The sequence below is a fragment of the Felis catus genome, chromosome A2 (genome assembly GCF_018350175.1).
Source record: "Felis catus isolate Fca126 chromosome A2, F.catus_Fca126_mat1.0, whole genome shotgun sequence".
In the NCBI taxonomy this organism is placed as follows: Eukaryota; Metazoa; Chordata; class Mammalia; order Carnivora; family Felidae; genus Felis; species Felis catus.
Genome location: NC_058369.1, coordinates 136,342,658 through 136,365,147, shown reverse-complemented (window position 1 = coordinate 136,365,147; position 22,490 = coordinate 136,342,658). Strand labels below are relative to the sequence as shown.

The 22,490-nt window shown below is 39.6% G+C and overlaps 2 long non-coding RNA genes across 2 annotated transcripts in view; one reads left to right on the top strand and one right to left on the bottom strand.

Annotated features, from left to right (window-relative positions):
- The first annotated feature begins 1,972 nt into the window (after positions 1–1,972).
- LOC102899776 overlaps positions 1,973–22,490 on the top strand; it is a 110,640-nt gene continuing 90,122 nt past the window's right edge. The window contains exon 1 of the long non-coding RNA XR_006594466.1: positions 1,973–3,146. This is a non-coding gene — a long non-coding RNA (uncharacterized LOC102899776). The remainder of the gene's footprint in view (positions 3,147–22,490) is intronic.
- LOC123383994 lies at positions 12,985–18,372 on the bottom strand. Its single transcript, XR_006594467.1, has 3 exons — positions 18,310–18,372; positions 15,322–15,413; positions 12,985–13,693 (listed from the first exon to the last, which is right to left on the bottom strand). It is a non-coding gene; the product is annotated as an uncharacterized LOC123383994 (long non-coding RNA).

Sequence of the window (22,490 nt, the reverse complement as noted above, 5' to 3'; positions counted from 1 at the left end):
ATAACCACCTCACACTTTGAATTGGGACCTACAGAGAATGCACTCTTGAGATCACATCAGTTGCAGCAGGAACAAGTTCATAAAGGAGCTATACCATTGATGCTACTGGTATCATCAGCTTCCGTCTGTAATGTTTGGCAGTGGTGTCAGGATTCTAACTGACCCAGCTTTGCTGTGTCCTTAGGACATGCTGCAAGGCTATGGAATTTCCGACTCTTTCTCCAGCCTGTCTCACAATTATGTTGCTACTGAATATCCTTTAATAACCCTTTGCTGCTTAAACCAGCTTATGTTGATTTCTGGTTTCAAGCTGACAAGAATTCTGACTGTTGAAATGTTCTGGAAGTGTAGTGTTAGCAGTGAGCTACCGAGACCTTCAAACATTCTTTTGCTTATTTCTACCTTTCTTTTAAGGTTATTTATTTATTTGTTTATTTATTTTACTAATCTTTACACCCAACATGGGGCTCGAACCCATGACCCCAAGATTAAGAGTCACATACTCCACCAACTGAGCCAGCCAGGTGCCCCTTTTCTACATTTTTTTAAATTAAAAAAATTTAAAACCTGTTTATAGGAGCTTACTTTAAAACTCTAAATTTTTGTATCATAAGTTTATTAATTACAAACAATGTTATTTCTGCCACATGGTATTTTGTGTTTGTGCTTTAAATATATTTTCTTATAAACTTTTTAAGTTTATTTTGAGAGAGACAGAGAGGGTGGGGGAGGGGCAGAGAGAGAATACTAAGCAGGCTCCATACTGTCAGCACAGAGCCTGATATGGGGCTTGAACCCACGAAACGTGAGATCATGACCCGAGCCAAAACCAAGAATCAGTCGCTCAACCAACTGAGCCACCCAGTGCCCCTAAATATATTTTCATTAAAACCTTGGTGCTGCAGATTTGACTTGTAAGTTTACAGCAAAGCCCATTACCAGACCCATCAGCTGACTTTCTTTTCAATTTAAATAAATATGTTACCATGAATTCTGTGAGAACTGAACATCCCTGTAGTATGGATATGTTGTGGACCTAAAGTCCTGGTCACTCCACCTGGGCCAATTTTATGTCCTTCTAGCTCAATTTCTGGATACATAGGTATAAAATAACCATTTTCCAGTTCTCTCAAAACTATTTCAGTGTGCTCCAGTCACTTTCAGTTGTTGATATGTGCATTTCTGTGTTTGAGGGCTTTTTCTGGAACCCTGTCTGTATGGTGGTAGGTTGGAAATGCTAAGAACTTAGCAACCCCAGGAACCAGTCTTCAGTCCATGACTGACAAAGTGGGTTTCTAATACCTCAGCCCCTTCATCAAGTTGGGATAATTCAGTTGGTATATCACCTGTCATTCAATACAGTAGCCGGATTAATAGCACACCTTTCATTGGCTGCCTTCCTTTCCTTGCAATGCTTTTCTATCCCCTTATTGGGGATAGAAGTAGTTTATTCCCTAAATAAACTACTTGCACTTGAATTCATGCCTCAGGGTCTGCATTTGGGAAAACCAAAACTGAAATCATGAATACTTCTTCCTTTCAAAGGGTACTATATCTTCCTTGAGCTTGAGAATAGCTGTAGCCTAACCATAGTGCTTGTCATCATCTGATTCCACCTGATCGTCTTTTAGATGATGCAAAGGACAGGATGGTCTTCTATGCAGGCATCTTTAAATATCCCTAGGTAAACAATCACTACTGTCGCCAAAGTTGGTCTGAAGTGGGAAGTTTACTCAAAAATGAAATATCTGTGTATGGTACCTTAACTGGGTAGCTGCATTGAAACCTCAGACTCAGTGCTGTATTAAGAAACGAGTGCAGATGGGGTGCCTGGGTGGCTCATTCGGTTAAGCGTCCGACTTCAGTTCAGGTCATGCTCTTGCGGTTCACAAGTTCAAGTCCCATGTTGGGCTCTGTGCTGACAGATTGGAGCCTGGAGCCTGCTTCATATTCTGTGTCTCCCTCTCTCTCTGCCCCTCCCCCACTTGTGCTGTGTCTCTCTCTCTCTCTCTCAAAACGTTAAAAACATTAAAAAACATAAAAACATTAAAAAAGAAATAAGTGCAGTAATTACTCAATTATCTGACAATGGCTTAGGAAAAATTTATGGTATTAGACTCTTGACTCTTGATGAACGGATATCCCTCATCAAGCCTGAAATGGAAAAAGAAAAAAAAAAGGCAGAGAGTGAGTCCACAGTTCAGAGCTGCTCTCTTGCTCATTCCTTCCTTAGGGAGAGTGATATTCCCAAAGCCTGGATATGTCTCCTAATTGCCAGTGACTAGTCTCTGTCCTAATCTCATGTATACCTTTTATTTCTCTTGCTTACTGGTTCAAAGGCAAACCAAAGTGAAAGTACCATTGAAGAGAGCCCAGGTGGCCAGTCGGTTGAGCATCCAACTCTTGATTTTGGCTCAGGTCATGGTCACAGGGTCAGAAGATTGAGTCCCTTGTCAGGCTCCATGCTGAGCAAGGAGCCTGCTTAAGATTCTCTCTCTCTCTGCCCCTTTCTCTCTCTCTCTCTCTCTCTCTCTCTCTCTCTCTCTCATAAATAAAAAATAAAAATAAAAATAAGATAGTAAAAAAACAAAAACAGTGAAAGCACCATTAAGTGAATCCGAGTGGCCATTCTGACCCATCCCCAAACTCTGGCCAGCGTGCAGTCTGGCCATAGGTAGAGTGCTACCAGTAAGCCTGGGTATCTCCCAAATATTGGGCTCTTCAGGTAAATATTTGGCAAATCTAAGCTCACCTTCCTCTTCAACACCACAGTGAACTAGTTATGACATTGAGAAGCCTGAGCCAAACTTGCAGTTTGGTGATTTAGGTGGTAGAGATGAAGGTTTGAGCCACCTGTGCCTCTTTCCTGAAATAACTGGGTGTGAGATGTTGAGTTTGCAAAAGGCTTCTCAGGTTTTTGTTGGGATGGTGACAGTGATGAGACTGGCCTTGTTATATTCCCTCTCTGAGTCCTGGTATCTCTTTACAGACCTTTCCGTTTAGAAGAATGTCTTAGGACAGAGTCTCCACAAGCACAACTTGAAGGAAGGATTTATTTATATGTCAATGGTTTACTAAGGAAGTGTTCCTAAGAGGAATCCGTAAGGAAGCGAGGAAAGCAGGAGAAGAAGTGGACCCAAGCACAGGTACATTTGCAGGCTAGTTCTCACCAAAGATGGTTTGAGTCTGGCCCACTGGAAAATGTTGATGTGTGAGTTGGCACTGTGCAGTTTTATCCTCATCCGAGGCAAGGGACCTGGGCTTCTCCAACTCCCTGTCTGGTCCTTAGGAAGGGCTGCCTTGAGTGGGGGCAGCAGACTTCTAGCTCACTGTAAGTGAAGGCAAAACCCAACTAGCCTAAGGGTAGGCAGTATTCTGGAAAAGAGTACAGGTCCTGACCTCTGGAATAAATGGTTTTGAAGCCAGGAGAGAGGTGCCCAAGTAAGTATAAAAGCAATCCAGGTCAAGTCCCTAAAGCTCCCACAGAAGAGCAAGGGCTCTTAATAATGACTCCTTATTAAGGAGTCCTATGACCTTATTAAGTCATAGGACTCCTTATTAAGTCACATTTCATTGGTCAAAATGTGATACATGTGCCTCCCTGAACCAATCAGTGTGGTTAGGTGCAGGATACTCTGCTGAACTTAACCAACCTGGGGATGGGATCTATGCTCAAACCACATGGCTGCTTTGTACTGGGATGGGTGAGTTCTGTGATAGAAAATGTTTGGACAAAAGGAGAAATGAATCCTGAGGAAGCAGCCAACAAATATCTACTTTTCCCTAAGAGCTATTTGAAGCTAATGCAACAAAGCTCCAAAGCTCTAAGCAGCTCATAAATTCAGTTATATCAAGTTGAATCATATTCCCTATATATAATACCTATAGTATCTAAAATGTTACTAAACATTTTTTTTTTCCTTTTGCATTTGCTTGAAGTTTTTAATATAACCATGAACCTAAGTTTGGAAATAAAGATTTAAACATAAGCATTTGCAATTGCTGTCCCTTTAGTGAGAAGTCCTAAAAATCTGATGGCTCAGAATACATTTGTTTTTTTCTAGGGACCCCTGGCCACAAAATTTCTGAACAGAAAGTATAACATAGGGCTTCTGCTAACTCAGGACAGAGACGTTTTTCTGAGGCTTTTCTTTCTGTGTTGTCTGCACATAATCAGCTCCCCTATACATTTTCAAATAGTCTCTGAAGATATACAGGTTGTATCTTTCCTATAATTCCTTATTCTTTTGTTTTCCTTAATTACTTTCAAACATTTCCATGCTTACGGTGCTACACACATTGAGAATGAGCTGTGCAAAATAAACATTTTGTTGTAGGTCCAAAAGAACTAGACTTTTTTATGTCTGAGAAAATATTTCAAAACTTACCACCTACACAGCAATAAATCATTTAATGATAACTCTTTAAGTGTACCATTAGAACTCGTCTAGAATTTCATGAAAGACTTGCCAGGTTATTTCCATGGCAGTTGGTCTAATTTTAGAGATATTATCCTAAGGAGCATTCCATGTTGTTTAAAAAAAAAAATCAAATGAGTAAGTTTGAAGATCTGATTGGCATTATTCGATGATTCCTGAATCAGGCAGCATCCCATCTAGCGAACAGAAGAGAGCTCTGAGTTGTATGAAATGGTTAAGTTTTTACAGGCAGGAGGGTAGGACCAGAAAGGCAAAAGAATGGATTATTTCAGGTGGTTACCTTCCCTTAGGTGCAGGTCAGTGGGTCTCATCAGGCAGATTACTTCACTAGTGCTGACCAGGAAATTCCAGACTATTAAAATTCCACTCCTGGAAGAGGCTATAACTGTAGGTAGGTTACATATTAAGTTGTGGGGCGTAGCAAGTGACTCCACTTTGGGCTTGTTGTTTCTTTTTAACAATGTAAACAATTCATATTTACTACAATTTTTTGAAAAAAAAACATTTTTTTTTTTTTAATGTTGAGCTAGCATTCATATCAGGGTCTGCTGAATGAGAGCAGTGCTGATGTTATGCGTGGGCTATATTAGACCTTACATAAGGTACAAAACTATGTCATATTTTAACAGCTGTGACAGTAAGTGGGGGTATATATAGATGTACTAGTGAAGCAAATTATTGAAGAATATTATTTTTTATTCTTTTATTACTGGTTACTTTTACTTATGTTGAGTATAGCTTGGGTTGCTAATTAGTGGTAGTAATATAAAATATCTTTTACAAATAAATTTAGGTAACAACATGAGTTTATTTGAAAAAAAATAAAATAATGAAGTTATTTATATGTCTTTAGATGTTATATATATTATATATATATAGGTAATATATATATAGGTAAATATATATATATATATATATATATATATATATATATATATATATATATAGGTATGTTCTCACCTGTAATAACAATCATTGAAGGTGGTATAAGTATGACTGAAATTTAAGGAATGTGGACTTTGCCCTTCAGCATATGCTAATGGACTTGTAAATGCAAATGAAAGGTTATCTTCTATATGGAGGTGATCCTAGACTCCTCAGAGAACTCTGAAAGTTTAAACAATAACAAGTGTAGTGCATTCAGTGCAAAGAAAAGCAGAATCAGTTTATAGAGATGTATCTGCTCCTCGGCAGAAAGGTATCAACATTGTAAGGAATGGATAAGCACCTTAGAAGCAGGATGTTTAGAAGTAAAGGTGCAGGAAAAGGAAATTTGCCAGAGCCAACTTCACCTAGAGAAAGAATGTTCTATGAGGCTGATATAAGAAGCCACTTGACAAGGATATTGCTATTGTCACGTGGAAGCTAGATTTCATGACGCATTCCAGTAATCTAAGTCCTTGTTCAGGCTGATCTATCTAGACTGCTTAGCAGTTACACTGCTTATAAATAAGGGAAGTGGCTCAAACAGCGTTCTATGATGAGCTTTGTTAGTATGGATCAGCTTCTTGAGAAGCTAATTATATTCCCATTGATGAGATTAAGTTTCTAAATCTGAAAGATTCAAGGCCAACCTTGAACTGGACTGGGTGACTGCATGAACATGTGCCCTCACTTTGTGAGGATCTGGGTGAGCTCCGCATCTGGAAAATCCCTACATCTCAAGGCTTACCTGTTTTTAACTTTTTCACTTCTGCTGTTCATGTTATTTGTCATTCGAACCAAGTTCTTAATGTTATTTTATACCATATTAACATATGAGATAATTTGCAGATATTCTCTTAAGGAAAAAAGATTTATTTCTGTTTCTCATTTTTGAAAATGTAAGGACTCAATGTTTTGCAAAAAATGTTGAGTTATTTGAGTATCCACCTGCCTGAAATTGAAGCATCAGACACATTAAATATTTCTCATTCAAACTGCTGTATATCTTTCTCTTTCTTCATTGCCAGCTCTTTTGAATGAGCCATTTGCTCTCACTGCCTCCACTTGTTTAGTGCCAAGTTTCCTCTCTCCACCCCCCACCATCTGGTTCCCACCTCCATTATTCTGCTGAAACTCTGCAAGATTTCTGACTGATAGAGCTGCTTAATCCTCATGTCACTTGACTTCTCTGCAGAGTTGGATGGTCTGTTTTATTTTATGCTTTGAAACATACCTCCTTTCCTTTCTGATGTCCAAGACCTACTGTCTCCTCTTAATTTTCCCCCTGACACAGTATACTCCTTTCCTTCTTTTGGTGTGTTTCACTGTAAGCTTTTTTTGAAAAAGAAATAATACCTGGCAAATGAAGCTCATCTTTTTCCTATTCTTCTCCTCCACTCTATTCTCCTATTCTGAAGTTGTATTATCATTAATATGCTTTCCTACATTTGTGTGTCCACATACAGTATGTGTTAACTTTATGTTTTAAACTTTCACATACACAGAATCATAGCATCCTTTGTAGCTTGCTTTCACTGAACATTATTTGAGATTTACCTGCTTTGATATATCTAGATCAGTTAATTCACTTTAATTTCTCTGTGATCTTTTGTGTATGAATTAATGACAGTTTTAACGACCCTTTAAACACAGACTTTTAAAATTAAGACTTTATTGTTCAGGGCAGTTTTAGGTTCACAGCAAAATTGAGGGGAATGTGCAGAGATTTCCCATATACCCTTTATTCCTACACTTCCATAACCTCTCTCCTATCAACATCCCCACAAGAGTGTACATTTGTTACAATTGATGAACCAACACTGACACATGGTACTCAACCAAATTCCATAGTTTACATTACTGTTCACTTTTGGTGTTGTATGTTCTGTGAGTTTAGACAGTTGTATATTGACATGTATCTACCATACAGTATCATGTAGAATAGTTTCACTGCCCTAAAAATACTCTGTGTTCTGTCTATTCATCCCTTCCTCCCCGACCAACCCCTGTCAACCCAGTACTGACCTTTTCATTGTCTCCATAGTTTTGTCTTTGCCAGAATGTTATATAGTTGGAATCATACAGAATGTAGCCTTTTCAGATTGGCTTCTTTCACTTAGTAATATACATCTAAGTTTCTTCCATGTCTTTGTTGGTTTAATATCTCATTCTGATTTAGTGCTGAATAATACTCCCATTTCCGGAGTGTGCTAGAGTTTGTTTATCCATTCACCTACTGAAGGACATCTAGCTTCCAACTTTTGACAGTTAAAAATAAAGCTGCTGCTGGGGCGCCTGGGTGGCTCAGTCAGTTGGGCGTCCGACTTCGGCTCAGGTCATGATCTCGCGGTCCGTGAGTTCGAGCCCCGCATCGGGCTCTGGGCTGACAGCTCAGAGCCTAGAGCCTGTTTCGGATTCTGTGTCTCCCTTCCTCTCTGACCCTCCCCTGCTCATGCTCTGTCTTTCTGTGTCTCAAAAATAAATAAATGTTAAAAAAAAATAATTAAAAAAAAATAAAGCTGCTGTAAATATCTGTGTGCAAATTTTTGTGTGGACATAAGTTTTCAACTCCTGAATTCAAACTTCCAAGAGACTTGCTATTATTTTACATATTTTTAAGTGATTTTATCTATTCCCATTGTACCAGCTACCAGTTATAGACCAATGACTTCCATAACTCCATTAGCCTCAGAGATCATTTTGGGGATAATTTCAGCAAGCTCCATGTGTATATTTCTTGTAGGTATTCAACTTGTCCAAAAATGACCATTGTTACTATTCCTGAAAGCTTTTACTTCTCTCATCCTTTTTCTCCTACCACAGTTGAGAAAACCAGTACTCTCCCAGTCACCAAAAGTAGAAAATGTGCAGTCATTTTTTTAACCTATTTCTGTCATGTTTTTTCTCATTGTTTATCTAATCCTGACTCTTTACACAATATGTCTCTCTTTTTTTTTTCTTTTCTGTGTCTACCTCCATTGGCTTAAACCAAACCTTTATTACTCTTACTGCACTAACACAATTTCCTTCCAAATATTTCCCATGCGTCTAATTTCCCCCATTCTTATTTATTCGTCATCATGCTGCCAGAGTTATCTTTCTAAAAAGAAGCTGGTATATTTTTCTGGAAAGGGATAGTAAATATTTTAGTCATTGTGGGTTATATGGTCTCTGTGTCAACTATTAATCCTACCATTGTAGCATACTAGTCACAGATAGGAATACATAAATGACTACTCCAGTAAAACTTACAGAAGCAGTCAATAAGCTAGATTTGGCCCAGGGCTGTAGTCTGCTGACCTCTGTCCTTCAGCATAACTTGGATCATGCATCTCCCCACCAAAGCCTTTCCATTTCCTACGGAACATAATATTCACTATCCTTCTGAATCTGGCATTACTAACTTAACCACTTATGATCAGTTGCCTCAAACTCTGAAGTTTCCAGCTATATTCTGATATGTTCCTTGGTATCCTGATCTCATGGCAATGGGAAAAATGGTTCGGAGGCAGTAGGCCTGGGGATTTGGTTGTGGGAGGATGAGAATGCTTCTGTCTGACAGTTCTGTATTCTCAATAAATTATGGGCAAGCATACCTGCTAAGAGATAAAGGTGGAAGAGGGAGAGTAGAAGATAAATGAAAGAGAATCCAGATCAATATGATCATCCTGGGGAGCAGAAAAATAAAATTATTAGAGAAATCTAGCAAGATTTCTGGGTCATAGTCAAGATTCAAACTGTGGCCTGAGATTACGAATTTAAAGTGAAACTAGTTACATGATTATGTAATCTGTGGTCACTAACATTTCCTTTTTTTTTTTTTTTTAATTTATTTTTGGGACAAAGAGAGACAGAGCATGAACGGGGGAGGGGCAGAGAGAGAGGGAGACACAGAATCGGAAACAGGCTCCAGGCTCCGAGCCATCAGCCCAGAGCCCGACGCGGGGCTCGAACCCACGGACCGCGAGATCGTGACCTGGCTGAAGTCGGACGCTTAACCGACTGCGCCACCCAGGCGCCCCTAACATTTCTGTGTAAACAAGGAGAAAGTCTGAAGCCACAAGAGTTTATACATGAATTAGGGTTTTGTAGGGTGAGCTCAGTTGACGGAAAGAAGGAACTAAGAGTTGGAAGTATTTACAAAGGGTCATTATGTTGATAATGGAATCTGTGCTAAACCAGATGGGAAGTGATGACAGGAGGGGGCTGATGGATAATAAGAAAGGGGGGATGAGAGGATTAGATGTCCCCACATCATTGAAGAACTGTGTAATTGTATGGAAGTACTTGTGCCCACTGAATACATAGGAAGCTGCCCTAGGAAAGTTCAGTGTTTGGATAGGAATGTTTTGAAAAGGTTTGTTTTTTTTTTTTTAATTTTTTTTTCAACATTTATTTATTTTTGGGACAGAGAGAGACAGAGCATGAACGGGGGAGGGGCAGAGAGAGAGGGAGACACAGAATCGGAAACAGGCTCCAGGCTCTGAGCCATCAGCCCAGAGCCCGACGCGGGGCTCGAACTCACGGAGCGCGAGATCGTGACCTGGCTGAAGTCCGACCTTAACCGACTGCACCACCCAGGCGCCCCGAAAAGGTTTGTATTTTTAAGAGATGTAAAGATTCAGGGTATGACTGCATAAAGTGAGTGACTGAAGTGGAAAAGAAAAATGTCAGTGGAATATAGAAATCAGGAAACTGAGAAGTTGGAGCTTTTTGATGGGTCCCCCCACTTACGTATTGAAATCACCAAATATAAGGAAAGGAAACCAAAATTGGAGCATTGCCAGGAACCAAAGGCTGGTGAAAGATGAGGTGTGACTAGGAGGTTGAGAAGAGTGTAAGAAGGTGTAGGAAACAGTGATACATCCAGATGACAGCATTAAAAGAACAGTGATTCTTGCAGGAGGAAAAGGGTGACATCATTTGGAAGTAGCAAGGGGAGCAAGAAATACACCTACCTCAATCAACTCCATATAATCAGCTTCTGGCCCTGATGTTTGCTCAGGACCCAGGTAGGTTTCAAGTAAGGCAAGGAGGTGAAGCGAACACATATTTGAAGAAAAGGAACAGCTGCTTCAGATTGGGGTCGAAGGAGACACTGGAAGAATTTGGTAAGAGAGGGAAGTGGAGAGGATATACAGCTTGTGGGTTAAGAATTTTTGAGAAAGAATAACTTAGGCTGAGACTCCTGCTAATTAGTGAAGCATGATGGCATTAGTCCTGAGAGGTTCACCTTGTAATACTCTTGATAGTGTGTTGGCTCAGGACTAGTGGTTATTCTCAGTAACTGAAAGTTCTAGATTCATCTGCTACAATTAGCTCACTTAGCTTGGGCAAGGCTCTAAACCATTCAAAACCGCAATTTTCCCTCTATGCAGTGAGGAGTTGATCTAAATAATCTCTTGAACTTCAGGTATTTAATTAATTTATTTGGGTTGGGGGAGATGGGAGAGGGAACAAGCGAGGGAGGGAGGGAGGGAGGGAGGGGGAGAGAGAGAAAATCCCAAGCAAGCAGGCTCCATGCTCTGTGTGTTTGTGTTTTTTTTTTTTTTTTTTGCATTTATTTATTTTTGAGAGACAGAGACAGTGTGAGCAGAGGAGGGAGGGGCAGAGAGAGAGGGAGACACAGAATCAGAAGCAGGCTGCAGGCTCCGAGCTGTCAGCACAGAGCTGGACCTGGGGCTCGAACCCGTGAACCGTGAGGTCATGACCTGAGCCGAAGTCAGACGCTTAACCGACTGAGCCACTCAGGTGCCCCAACCATGCTCTGTGTTTAGACACCAGGTTAAATCTCAGGACCCTGAGATCATATCCTGAGCTAAAATCAAGAGTCGAATGCTTGACTGACTGAGCTACCCAGGTGTCCCAAACTTAAGGCATTTTAAATATCTGAAAGCAAAGAAATAGGGTCATGGCACTTATGAGTTTGCAGTATTAGAAATAAATATTTATTCTGCAAATCAGTGATATATCAAGAGTGAATATTAGGAAGAAAGAAATACCGGAGAGTTTATACATCTGCTACATTTGGCTTCACAGTAAGTTAATGATTTCAACAAACTAGAGATAAGTGACAGAACAGTTCAGAATGTATTTTTCAGAGCTATTTGGTAATGCCTTCCTGCTAAAGCAAATACACTTTGTTAACTCATAAATATGAAATAGTGATAGATTTATGATATCTCAAATGCTAGGTAGTAATTAAAGTTGGAACCGAATCGCCAGCCCTTATCTCATCCTCTTCCCATTTTTATTCCCCTCCTTATTCAATTTGTGTTATTAGTTGATCATATTATTGTTATAATAGCATGATGCATGAATGAGACAGTTGAATCATAATTGGTGAAGGCAATGAGTTAGTGAGGAGGTTTATTCAATCAAGAATGAAAATGCTTCACAAGTTTTTAATTTTTAGACTAATTTCCTACTAACCTACTTAGTGGAATTGTTGGATCAATTCAGTCAACCCTGTAACCATGCTAATAAGCCTACTGGTTAAACACTGTATTTCAGTCCATATTGGAGAACAGCTTTGGATATAATTAGATGACGGATCTTATCAGGTGAGGACTTTGTCCTGCTGTCTTGATATTTAGCTGAGTTTGGTGTCCTGGTATGTGTTTTGTTGAATGGCTTAGACTCTTCAAAGAGAGAGGTCTCTAAGAGAAAAACCAGCAAAGTTTGAGCTTGGTTGGGAAAGGACATTGCATAAAATCAAAGGCAGGTAATATGGACATTACATATTCCTTATTTGCAAATAAAAATGATGTATATTTGAGCTATAAATCTTATAATGTGAATTGATTTCAAATAGAGGCAAAATGTTAAGAACTGGAGTATTTCACTAGTTTAAAAGTGTATATGTATAAAATTGGTATAGAAGTTTCTTATAATATTGAATGTAATTTAAATGTTTGTATTTGAGAAATAGGGCCTATTTGCTTATTTCATACTAGGTATTGCACCTACAGTTTGGGTAATTGGCCACTAGATGGCAGAACTGTGATGTGCAAGTAGGTCAGAAGACCTAAAGGGGCATTCTGAAAATAAAAAATAAAATAAAATAAAATAAAATAAAATAAAATAAAATAAAGGGGAATTCTGTAGGCTTAGATAATTTAAAGAGCCAGCACATGGAATTCCTTGAAATACAGTTTAAATGCACAAGTTAAGCAAATACTGGTAGGATTTTTGTTAATGAGTATTATATGATCTAGGTCATCAAAGAGTTGATAGTTCAAGATAGGTGTGAGGTTTTTATGTTTTTTAAAGCACTGTAATAGAATGTGATAAATACCATTACAGATTTTTTTTTATGTCAGAGTATAATGGGAACATGGGGACTGTTAGAATTAATTCTACTTGTAATGGTGATGTTGAGACAAGGAGTTCTTGGAAAAGTATAGAGAATGTAAAAGTCAGAGAGGAGCATGTCTTCTAAAAAACAAAACAAAAAAACATAATCTAAAACAAAAAGTATAAAAATAACTTATCTTTTATGGATAAAGTGGCAAAATAAAATTTAAAATAAGATGAAAAAACCCAAAAAACTAATTCCTATGTAATCTTTACTTCTGATCCAGTGATCACAACCAGGGACAATTTGCCTCCCATAGCACATTTAGCAGTGTTTTTAGATATTGTTGATTGTCACAACTGGGGAGGGGGTGCTACTGGAATCAAGTGTATAAAGGTCAGGGATGCTGCTGAGCAGCCTACTCTGCACAGGACAGGCTCCACAAGAAAAATACTACCTGACCCAAAACATTAACAGGGCCAAGGTATTGTAAATATGGGTAAATAAATCCAGAGGTTTAAAATTGGACAGTAGAACACAGGTGAAATTCAGTATTTAGGAACAAGTTCAGTTTGGAACATGAAAACTAGAATTTTTATTTCAAGAACAAGAGCAGATGAGATCTGGTGTTTGGCAGTGGGGAGGCTGGAAACAGCACCTTGGATTAAAGATATTTGGGCAAGACTTCTCAACCACAGTTGGAGCTAGGACAACACAGGCTTGATTTTGCCCTGGCAAATAAGGGCCAGGGGGTGGAGTGGCCAGAGTCAGCTCCATGGAACATGCACAACAGGGTTCAGATCTAGGCTTTGGCATTTATTAGCTGGGTGACTCATTTAACTTCTAAGGTTCCATTCCTTTAAAAGGGGGAAACTTATTGAAAGGATTAGAAATGTATGTTAAGTACCTACGGCATAAAGGTGCTGCATAAATGGTATTTAACATTATTGAGATATCGTACCAGTTCTCTCTCATTCCACAGTTGTCTTCGCCCCTTCTGGAAAATTACTCAGGATACAACTATATTTCATAACTTCGAAAATAGAAAAACATATGAATTGTGGGATGGGAAGAAGAAAAGTAAATGACAAAACACGAAACTTTTGCAAGACATCATTGGGAGAAGTACTGAAAGCTGAGTCAGAATCAACAAGCTCTCTGAACAGTATTGTTATCTGTTAGGAAAGAAATAGCTAATATTTCCATGAGGAGGAGAGGGGGTTCAGGGATGGGGGGTGGAGGGAGATGAGGCTGTGATTAGCCAAACACAGCCTGGCTAAATCTAACTGTGCTGTTCCTGCACCTACACATCTGAGTGGAATGAAGCCCACAACAGTGCTGACTACTGTCACTTGCTGTCACTACCACTGTTCCTAAAGTAGGTGACATTGCCCTGCAGCGATGCCGATACCATATATCCCCAATCCATACTCTTCCTTGTTGATTACTTCATACTTTCTGCACCTCTCCTCAAACCTCCAAGGCCTTCTCCACCGAAATCACTCTTAGCTGATGACCCTGGTTCCTATTTCACTGGCAAAATAGAAACCTTCATAGGAGAACTTTCATGAACTCTCACACCTCATCTACTTACCTCCTGCATCTGTGTGCATTCACTCTGCCTTCCTTTTCTGTTACTAAGCATGCACTTAAATTGTCTGTATTCTTAAATAAGGTCAGTTTCTCACTGTTGTACTATATTCCATCCCTTTTCACCACTAAAGGCATGATTCCAGCAATTCTGACCCATTCTTTTGGATCATAATTACTCCCTCTCTTTTGGGTTGTTACATCACCATACTAACTGCTGTTATATCTCCCATTAATTTTTTTTTTTTTTGCTATGCCAACTTCATTTTGCTTATATATAAAAAAAACTTTGGAATTCTCTATATTGACTGCTGACTTTCTCTGCTTCCATTTACTCTTAAACTCAATCCATTAGGCTTTTATCACTGCTTCACAAAAACTGTTTTTCACCAGGACAATTTGTGTTGCTAAATTTGATAATGAGCTCTCACACCTCATCTCCCCTGAACTATTAGCATTTGATATGGTCAGTTATATTTTCCTCCTTAAAACATTTTCTTGGTTTTCTAGCTACCACACCTTGCTGGCTTTCTTTCTGCTTTGCTTGTTGCTTCTCAGTCTCTTGTTTTCCTTCTACATGCTCTCTTTCCCAACTTCTGTATCTTGGAATGCCCTGCAGTTAGTCTTGAGACCTCTCCCTTGTCTATCTATGTTCAGTCTCTTCATAATTTTATTCAGTGTTATAGCTTTAAATACCATATGCTGATGACTCCCATATTTATATCTCTGGCTTGAACCTCTATCCTGAATTCAGGCTTATTGCTCAGACTTCTTCCTCAGCGTCTTGAGTTGCAGGTTTAATATCCATCTCAAAGTTAATGTGTCTAACACTGAACTCTATATACAAACTCCCAAACGTCCTCATCTCAGTTAATAGAAATGTAATTCTTCATTTGCTGAGGCCAAAACTTTGGAGTAATGCCTAACACCTTTCTCTTTTATTAAAAACATCTCACATCTGAAGTGTCAGCAGATTCCATTGTCTGACTCTGTTTTCACTTATACCTCAAATCTGTCCAATCGGTCCATTTCTCCCTGCACCCTCCCCCTCCCTGCCCCCCATACTGTTACCGTTCTGGTACAAGTCCTTCTTCTCTCGCCTGGTATTGCAGTACAGTGATCGATTGCTTTTCCTGAGTATTCTTTGGTCCTCTTTTCCCAATCTGTTTTTAATACAGAAGCCGGAATCATACTCTTAAGATGTAGTCAGATCATATCACCCCTCTGCTAAAATTCTCCACTCACTTCCAAAAGATTCTGTGTGATCTAGTCCCCTATTAACTTACACCTTTACTATTATTCCCTTGCTCACCCAGCTGTAGCCACAATGGCCTCATCACTGTTTTGAATGCTTCAGTAACAGCCTTGCCTCAAGTTTTGTATACTTGCTGTTCTTTCTGCTTTTCTTTTAGATTCCCTTGTGGTTCCCTCTTTTCCTAAGGGACTTTACTCAAATGCTGTCTTCTCAATGAGGTCATCTTTGGTTACTTAATCTAAAATTTGACACCTGTTTGTAAACATTTTCTCTATTCTCCTTTTCTGCTTTAGTTTTTGTCAACTCTTAACACTCTCTAGATACTATATATTTACATTCTATGAATTTATTCTGCTTATTGTCACTCTCCCCTCTCCAAGGGGACAGGGTTTCTTATCTATTTTGTTCATTACTATAATAGTGCCTAGAATAGGGCCTGCCACCTGGTAAGTACTCAATAAATATTTGTTCAGTGAATTTCAAATGACTGTTGAGTGAACATCAAATGACTCTGATAACCCTATAACATCCACACTGGGGAGGAAGGTTAGAGTAGGCATGAAAAATTTTCACACAGTAATATTCAACAATGTAATTTGGCAAAAAATATCAAAAACATTTCCTCTCAGAATCACTAAAATTACTCAGAATCCTTCAGAGCCATAACTGATGGCAATTCTTCCCAGCATGGTATTGTCCAACGGCATTGGGACAGCATCAGTCGTCTGAAGGCTTGACCGGGAGCTCAGCCAGACCTCTCAGTCAGATCTCAGTTCTTTTTTTTTTTTTTAATTTAATTTTTTATTTTTTTAAATTTACATCCAAATTAGTTAACATACAGTGAAACAATGATTTCAGGAGTAGATTCCTCAGATCTCAGTTCTTTTCACATGGTCCTCTACATTGAGCTTCAAGTTACTGTGACCAGATTCCAAGAGCAAGCATTCCAAGAAGTAAGAAGCAGAAGCTGTGGGGTCAGTTGAAGGCTAGACCCAGAATAGGCACAGAATAAGTTCTGTTTCATCCTATTAGAGCCGTCATAAGCCCAGCCCAGAGACTGTGGAAGGGGGACTGCACAAGATTCATTAACTATCTACCACATTTGGGTACTTTCACTAGACACCTCTGAAACACTGAATCTCATTCCTTGTGCCCACCTTTGATTTTAGCTGAAGCTAAAGTGTGTACTTCTGTACAAGCTCAGGCTGCCTTTGCACTTCTCACTTCAAGTGAGAGGCAGATTTTTCAGCTTTCTGCCCCAAATCTTTCTGTTATACCAGGGAGCCTAAAAATAGAGGTGAGTTAACTTCTAGGACAACCTTATATCAACAGGAGATGGAAGCTCCAGCTTCTTGTCCCTTGGGAAGCATAATGTATGCATCAGGACACTCAGGTGAATTGAGCCCCTTTTGTCCACAGTGGGAATTTGGTTATGGACACTTATATTGGATTTTTCAGTTTTTTTGTTTAATGTTTATTTACTTTTGAGAGAGACAGAGTGGGATTGGGGGTGGGAGGCACAAAGAGAGGAGGAGACAGAGGATCCAAGCAGGCTCTGCGCTGTCCACATAGAACCTGATGTGGGGCTTGAACTCAAACTGCAAGATCATGATGTGAGCCAAAGTTGATTGCTCAACCAACTGAGCCACCCAGATGCCTGGATTTTTCTATTTTTTGAACTCACTTTCCCTGGGTCCTTTGTCCTATGTCCTAGGATCACCACCCAAATAAACTACCTGACTCTTTTTTGGGAAAACACACTTGGGTATTTTAGGTAATAATGAGAAAAATCCTTCATTTAAATCTTTCATTTAAAGAACAAAATTAGGACTTCTGAAAATGGTTGAACTTGTGACTATAAATTCCAGTCTTTCCATTTCTGTAAAAGGGTTTATAGCCTGACGGCTGGAGATGTGTTTCAGTGTGTAAAGCTAATTGAGGTGATAGGGAAGAGGTTTAGTCCTTTGTCAAATGGAGGACCAATTGGAGAGGATGACTCATTCTGTCTTGGCTGTTCCTGCAAAGAAGTTGGATGTCTCCAGATTTAGAAATAATGCATGTAAATGTGCATGCAACTTTCCTTTTTTTAATATAGATTAAGCCTTATTGGAAGGATAATTCTGTCTCCTTAGGAAAGGTGACAATTGCAAAATTTTCCTGTTTTAGGAAAAGAAAATATTCAGTACAAAGCCTTTAAATGTGGTCTATAAGCTAAGATCTGGCACCTTCATTCAGTAAATAATTCAGTTGAAATGAAAGAAGCTTTTATGCAAACTTTGGAAGAGTCTTAATATGTATATGTTGTATATGTATGTATTTACTAGTTGAATTTGTATTTGAAGATGTGTATTTGAAGTAATGTACTTAAATTATACTTCTTTCACAATTTATTTCTCATCTTCAGAAAAAATGATTTACAACTGGCTTTCAATGATACATAAATATGACCAGGTAGGAAGTATTAGAATGAAAACAGAAGAAAGAGTAACAAGGTGGGGCACAAAGCAGATACGCATTCAAATATATGTGCTTCTGTGCCGGCCTTTGTCATGTCTGCTCCGCTTGAGATGAATATAGAAGAATACCTGTGGAAGGCTGACTTTCTCTCCAAAATATAACTTGGATCTGTTCTAGCATACAGTTGAACATAAAATGAATCCAAAAGTGTAGCATGGCAACTATTAATTTAGCTTGAAAATACTTTAAAACAGCTATAATCAGATACTTGCTTCAGGTGAAAAACCACAAAAACAGAATTCTTAACCACCACCACCACCGCCCCCCCACCAGCACCTATAGAATACCTGACTTTGAGGAGAGCTATTTCCTCCCACATCCTCCAAGATGTTCTGTTTGTTCCGTGTTCACCAAAATAACTGAGATCACTCCTTGTATTGGCTTGTTGTTTATAAATTAGTTAAAAGTTCTGGGACACCCTCCAAAAGCAACTATTTTCACATTTAAAAAGTTAGTCTGTAACTCTTTTCTGACAATAATGAGTTTGCAGAACCTGTTGTTTGTGCAGGCTACTCACGATTTGAGATAATAATATAACTGCATCATTAGCTTATAAAACATTGTTCATCTTTGTGTTCTCTGTGGGACTGTGTCCAACTCATCTGAAAGCAGCATCTGATCATTAAGAATCAAGTTATAAAGAGCGGTGGGGGGTAATAACTTTGCTTTACCCTTGTGGAAAATTTCGGCTCTTGTATGAGATATCTATTTTTGATAAATTTAAGGATTATTGTAGGCTGCACTTCTAGTTGAATAACTTTAATTCATTTTATTGTTACATGATTTAATTATTAATTATTAATATTATTAATTATTTATTATTAATTATCTGGGCGACCCAGGATGACATTCACAAACCAATAGGACTTTCCAAAATCTCAGTTTATCTAGGTTGAACCCAAGAATGTTGATATTGGTTCTTTTTTGTTTTTTCCTTTTGTCTTCTCAGCGCTGCTGCTAACTCCCAAAACAATCATTCCAACTTTAGAACTTTGCTTTTTCTCCAGGCTATGCTATTGTATTAACAGTCTTTAGCTAAATCACTTAACCTTCCCATGTCTCAGATTCCTCAGCTGAAAACACGTACCTCATGGGTTGTGATTAAATGAGTTAATACATACAAACTGTAGGGGGTGAAAATATTATTTTTTTCTTCTAACCCCTGTAGGTTCTCTGGCTGGGGCCCTGTAAATTGACTGACAAAAAGATTAAGTTGAAAACATTCGCATGTACATTTGCATGTACATTGCATATCCGAGAGCACTCGGCAATGAGGCACTCAAAGGAGTGGTTAGAATTTGGGGTCTATATACCTAACTTAGAAGGGGAGGGGATGGCAAAGGGCACTTAGGGAAGAGCAAATGGCTTTTTGGAAGGGCAAATGGATCCTTGGAGGGCTATATGGAAGATATGATGGTTTGTGACAGTGTGTGTCTGGGTGTGGTGCTGACTTCTTGTCTCCCAGAAGCTATTAGAGTGGATCCCGGGAGAGGATTTGTGGCACTTGAGTTCTTTTGGGAGGCCCTGCTTTTAGGCAGATAAGGGATTTTCAAGAACTCAAATGCTTTCCTCTCAAAATAATCCTGTCAAAGTGGCATATTTGGGGATGGCATATTCTGATCCCCTTCAATATGTAAGACCATGTAATGCTCTTAGAACATTCCTGACAAATAGCAAACACTCTCTGAATGCATGTTGCTGTTACTGTGGTGCTCGCTGACTCGATTCTCTTGGAGCATTCGTAAGTGAAGGTTTGAGCTGAGCTGTACTCGAACCAGAGTCTGTGCCCACCCAGTTAAAGGTGAGGGGGATCTAATCCCTCATTTCTGCCTCCTTCAAGATTCTGACCCAGTTAAGAACAGACATAAGACAGTAGTGCTGAAGGTCAGTTGGTTAAGCATCTGACTTCAGGTCATGACCTTGCAGTTCGTGAGTTCGAGCCCTGTGTCAGGCTCTGTGCCAAAAGCAGGGAGCCTAGAGCCTGCTTCAGATTCCGTTTCTGCCTCTCTCTCTGCCCCTCCCCTGTTTGTGCTCTGTCTCTCAAAAATAAATAAACATTAAAAAGAAGAAGACCATAGTGCAGGGTGCAGGGACAGTGTGTGGATAGAAGCAGACCTCCGAGCCTCTGGGGCTGTCTGTAGCAGGGGTTGGGGCATTTGAGACAGCATGGCCTGCCACAAGCCAAGAACGGTGCAAGGTCTGGGCACCTGAGAGTGTAGATGTTTGCTTCACATTTTAAAAATTAAAGCCTGTTGCCACCATAGAAGCTGGGCTTTTTCTATCCTGCCAACAACTATAGTTCTCTCCTTTGGCTAAGGAAAAATTGGGTGTGAACTGATTTGACTTCTGTGTTACCCTGATACTACTTCCCTATTTACTGTGTGTGAGCTAAATCACACTGCTGAAATATATGTGGCAGAACTGTCCTATGAACTTGTGACTCATGTTTGCTTTTTCATTTTAAGTTTCCATCTGAATGTCAGTTACTCTGGCTGGTGCAGGGCAAGTGGAAGCAGGCCTCTGGGATCTCGAGTGGGATCCTGCAGGCCTGCCAACCACGGGCAGGTGTGGGCACACACAGATGATCAGCTCCACTAGGGATTCATGGAATTAGTTAAAACACATACATACAGAGCAAAAAAACCATGTGTTGAGAATTTTCACTCTGCTGGGTTTTTTGTTATTGTTGTTCATACATCTTTGATATCGTCTGTGGCATCCTCTGGCTGTGCTGAGCTGCCAGCCTGGAGCTGATGCACCATACAAAACCATGTAAAGTTCCCAGCATATAGCAAACATTCAGTGACTATCACCTGCTCAATAGAGAAACGCAGCCTACCCAGGTACTGGTTTCTCCCAGGTCTATCAAGTCATTCAGTCATGCCTCTTTGCAGAAGAAGTTGCTAGTAATTGAGATTTGCTAGGAATGGAAGATTTTTTTCCCTTGGCATTTCTGAGAAGGCAGAAATGTTTGTCTAAGTCTCCAACACTTTGCTTAGAGAAAGGAAATGTTGATGGAAGTTCCTACATTTTGAGCCAAGGCAGAAACACACAGTGCAGATAATGAAGTTTCTATTTATAGCATGGATTCATGTAGATTTCTCCACTGGAAGAACACAGGCAGTTGGACTAAAAATCCCACATGTGTCCAAATATATTTTGTGTGACTTAGCCGGTCCCAAGGCCTCCTGGTTCGTCAAACACAACCAGATGGTCCTGGCAGGGGTGACACCATAGCCTGTTTGCTGAACGCTTCCTCTGGAACCTTATTTTGGGGGAGGGAATGTGCACACTCAGTAGGGTGTCCGTGATCGTGTGTCTGGTTTGTCTAGACTGTCCGGTGTTCTGTTGTACTAGCATCCCAAGTGAGGTAGCATTTGTCACTCTCAAAACTGTTCCAGTTTAGGTGATAAATTATATGCTTACTTCAACATGAAGACACATCAAGCTTGCCAAGAAACAAGTTCTAAAATCACATAAAAAGATTTCTTTCCTAATGCTTTAGACAATTTTGCAATGGAAGCCATAAAACTGATACAGATCAAGATGATGGATCTATCTGTAGCTTCATAAGAAATGAATAGAGAATTAGGGGCTTAGTTGGTTAAGTGTCCAACTCTTGGTTTCTGCTCAGGTCATGATCTCACGGTTCATGAGTTCGAGCCCCGCATCTGACCCCTCCCTGGCAGCAGGGAGCCTACTTGGGATCCTCTCTATCTCCTTCTGTCCCTTCCCTGCTCACTAGCTCTCTGAAAATAAATAAATGAACTTAAAAAAAAATTAATGGTTAGAGAATTAAAAGACCCAAAGGGCCAAATATAGAAAAATTAATGAACAATCCAGAATTCTAACAGGCAATTAACATTAAAAGCCCCCAACATTTTGTAGACCTTACTATTGGGGTCCCAACCAGCCAAAATGCAGGAGAGGATTCTTGGAGGATGCAGACTGTGCTCCAGGACTCCCACCACTCATTGGTCGTGCTGTGGAGCTCATGGCTCATGGGTTGCTAGAGTGCCATTTCCTGTAGAGCAGTACACTCTACCTCCAGCCAGCTGAGCCCATCTGAGTCAAGAATGGTGGATGAGTCTGCGGAATTTCTGACTGACCATTAATCCCCACTGGATTAGGGGTTGGTGGTAAAATGGCTGGAGTCAGGCAGTGGGTTAGATCTATCTGGAGACAGCTAAGTCCCCTCCCACTTTCTGAAACTTTGCAGTGTGTTAAAGATGGCAGGATATGCAAGGCAGGAAGAAGACAGATTATTTAGTATTGGGGAAGAATCCTTTCAATGGGAAAATCTTTCAGTGCAAGACATAAAGCAGTCAGGCGATTTGGGGCAAAGAGGGCAATTGTCATTATCAGAGTTATCAGTGGCTTAGATCCAAATTTGATAAAATACCCTTTGAGGGACCCTAGTTTTCATAGGATAGCATCCTGTACCCTCTATGAACAAAGAAAAAAGCCT